Source organism: Myotis davidii, unplaced genomic scaffold (assembly GCF_000327345.1).
Source record: "Myotis davidii unplaced genomic scaffold, ASM32734v1 scaffold1012, whole genome shotgun sequence".
NCBI lineage: Eukaryota > Metazoa > Chordata > Mammalia > Chiroptera > Vespertilionidae > Myotis > Myotis davidii.
In genome coordinates, this window is record NW_006283769.1 from 143,207 (window position 1) to 147,270 (window position 4,064).

A 4,064-nucleotide genomic window follows, 5' to 3' on the forward strand; every position below is an offset into this window, starting at 1 on the left:
AAGAGTGGTTTTGGAAAGTCTGTTCATTTGAAAATACTACTTTTTGTAAAAAATAAAGGTAAATATGTAATAATAAGCATTAATGTATTATGTAATCTGTATGTGTATAATGCTAACTAATAATGATTATATATTAATAGCGTAACTAAGTAAACAACAGTTGTTCTATTTCCCCTCATATAACATTTCCAAGGGCAGCAGTGTTTTATGAAGAAATCTTAGGGATAGACAAGAAGTGAACAGACTTGCAAACAAACAAATATATTGTTACTACACAAGTTGTCTAGTTAACATACCCTCTTATCCTGCCTTCTTTTCCTTTTCTGTGTGCAATAAAATGGCTGCAGTTTGATTCAAAAATTATTTTCCATTCCTTTCCAAACATTACGAACTGCAATTCCACAACCTCCAGCACCTATCCCCTGTGGAGAGCGTGAAATAAACAGTGCCCCTGGGGCACACATAGCAAACATCATACATCAACCAGTGAGGGGTATGCTTGGATGAGGCTGCGTCTGTTACACTAGAAGCTGAAGAAAGACTGAAGAAATATTCGAGAGGTAGAAAAGAGATTGATGTGGGAGGGAATTGGGACAAGGCAGGTTGACTTCCAGGTTCCTGGTTTGGGACAACTGGCAAATTGTGGTGCCATTATCCAGAATGGGGCAGGGTGGGGGAGACAGGGGCAGGGGGAGTGAAAAAGAAAATTAATTTGATTTTGAACATTTGCAGTTTGAATAAAATAGCAATGCCACTTGCAAATAAATGTTACAGGGTTGTGATTAATCCAGATGGACACTGAAGCACTTTATTTTTTTTAATTTTTAAAAAAATATATTTTATTGATTTTTTACAGAGAGGAAGGGAGAGGGATAGAGAGTTAGAAACATCTATCAGCTGCCTCCTGCGCACCCTCCACTGGGGATGTGCCTGCAACCAATATACATGCCCTTGACTGGAATCGAACCTGGGACCCTTCGGTCCGCAGGCTGACACTCTATCCACTGAGCCAAACCAGATAGGGTGACACTGAACCACTTTAATGCAGAAGTTTTTCTGGTAAAAATTCTGCAAAAAAAATCAAAAAGAATCCTTTTGCCACTTCTATTGGCATTGAGGTAAGTTTGCATTTTATACTCCAAGTATTACTGAGCCCTAATATCACATTCCATCACTGATACATCCACTGGCTAGCAGGCAGGGCCCGGAGATGTGGAGATGGTGAGAAACAGATAATAGAACGCAGCAGGGTGGTTAGTGAGGTAATTGACAGGTACTCTACACTGCCAGCTCGGAAGAAGGAACAATTACTCTCTGGACACTAAAGCTCTATTTAAGTTTCAAAATCAGGGTGATGCTTGGTTTGGATCTTGAAGATGGAGCAGGCATGGAAATTATGAGACCTACAAATGCCGAGTGCTGACATGTGGCAATGTAGGCCCATCGTTTAAGGTTTTCTTAGGCCAAAGCAAAGGTCAACTGCGGTTCAGTCAAGTGAACCATTCGAAAATGCCATTTTGAATTACACATGTGTCGCCTTCTTCCCACATCCCATCTAAGAAACACCAACAATATCACAGCTGTGAGAAATGACACAACTCTTCAACATCAAAGCAGCAGGACCCACACAGTGAATTCTGTTTGTGAAGCTTAAACTTCAGAACGAGAACAGATAAATGTCGGAGAAGTGAACTTTCAATAATTTCACCAATTTATCAGAGGTCTCAGCGCTTCTCAACTTTATTTTCATTACCACTCCCCTGCCAAGGAGTCTTTTTTAGACTCTCCCCCCAATTTTCTCTCTCTTTTTCCTCATGAAATTTAAATACCACAGATAAATGTTATCTGTTTTACCCAACCGCAAACCGTTGTTGCATCTGAGAATTGTTTCACCCCACCAGAGTTCATTTTTGCCCCCGTGGGATTCATATTGCCTCATTACTTATGTATGGTTTAGATAAAGATGTTTGTCTACTAGATTGCTTGGAGCCCAGCATTATTTGTAAAGGGGTCTATATTTTGTTTTGTTGCTTACATGCCTCGGGTATATAAATCACAAGACATACATTGACTTCCGTCAAACCCTTTATGTAACTCTGAACCCTTATTCAATGCAGAAATTTTGTTCAGATTCCTTATGAAATCCTTCTCAATTTCTGAAGTGTAGCTCACCATTGAAGATCATTGCCTCAAAATGTCTTAGATGTTCTAGCAACAGCTCATTTTTGTTTTCACACTATCATGGGTATTAATTAAAAATAGAGCACAGAACTTCTTCACATGGGCAGTCCTTTTTTTGGACCTAAGTTCCCTCTGGCTAACCTTAACTACACAGAATCACAGCAACAGGCGGTTAGAGCAATTTCAAAGAACACACACACTCACAAACTAAAAAAGAGGCATAGTTTTACTTGGCAAACACAAGCTCTGACCAAAATTGTTATGTAAAGTATAATGCTTCAGAAAATAGCGTACCCACAGCTATGCAGCCTGGAGGCTCTGATTGAAGAAAGAAGAGATTGGCTGGAGAAGGGAGGACCCTCCACAGGAAGATAAAAGGGACAACTCCTAGGTTTGAAAAAGTTAAAGTGGAAAGAAGATGGGCTGCGAACATCCAGTGAATGAAAAAATGTCCCCTTATCTCTGGACATATGTAGAATATGAGGTGCAAAGGGCTGTAGATCCTTTCCTGGGGTAACTAGCATGCCCGTGAGGGGCTTAACCAAATGCAGATGAGGCCCAAGAACCCCAAAAGATGGTTGTCCTGTGGACTAAAGCGTGAACAACAGGAAAGCATGGAGGAAACCGGAGGAAAACTTCTCCAGGTTCCATCACAGTCTGAGCCCCCCGCCCCCCTCCCCCCCCACACACACACATACACATCAGGATTTTGGAGCAAAAGATTTTGCCAATTCCACTAATCACTGACTGACACATTATTTAAACCATTAATTTAAAACTATTTATAAAATATTGTAGATATTTCCCCCAGGATTAGTAGAAATTGGAATGAAGGGTTGGGGAAGGATGGATCTATGTCATCTTGTTATCTATGGATGTGTTTACATGAAAATAATTAAAGTACAGCCCGGATAGTGTGCTCAGTGGTTGAGCATCCGCCCATGAACCAGGAGGTCTGGGTTCCATTCCTGGTCAGGGCACTTGTGCGGGCTGTGGGCTTGATGCCCAGTAGAGGGCATGCAGGAGGCAATTGGCTTGAGATGGAGTCCCTAAACAAATGTGCCTCAGTGTTCTTCCCTTCCCTTGGTTTCCCCTCCACCTGTGGATCTCTCTTACCCCTCCCCACCCCCACTCCAGATCTCCCCTTCAGCCCTTGGGCACCTGCCCTCTTTGCTGCTGGGAGAGAAGAGTTATCATCACAGACACACTGAGGTTGCTCATTTATAAACTTTCTGTTGGTCTAGGGCTTAAAGCTCACAAACTGCTATCCCGAAAGGATGACGGATGTGCATAAATAAAATGCTCCATGGGAGAGTAATGTTGGGAATTTAGAAGAATCCATTTAAACAGCTTTCCAACATGCTAACAAGCGCTTGATTCTTCAAGAGGAGCATATAGTACATGTAGTTTGCTAACATATATTGGAAGATAGTCTGGGAAGTGCTAAAATGCAGTTCTATTTGACTTTCACACTGATGAATAGGAACTACTATTTGTCAGTGCAAATTCTATTTCAGGTTAGAGGCAGAAGTAACTCTGGGTGAGCAAGAGTAACTCATTGTAGTTCCTTAAAATCTGAATTACTATTCAATTTATTAAATTTAACAAGTTTTACAACCTTAGCTTTCTTTTAGCTTTTCTTTCAACCTATAGATTGTGACCTTTTATCTACTCTTCATAATAGGAAAATATAATCAGTTTACATGCAGCAAAATAGCAATCAGTTAACTCAATTTGAACAGATAAAACCACCTTAAACAATCCATAACATTTAATATTTAAAAATATTTTATCTACACTTGTGAATTTAATAATTTCATTTTCTTAAGTGATTCAAATGTATGGCAAGGTATACTTATGACCTTCCCTTGCAAAGTCTTTCT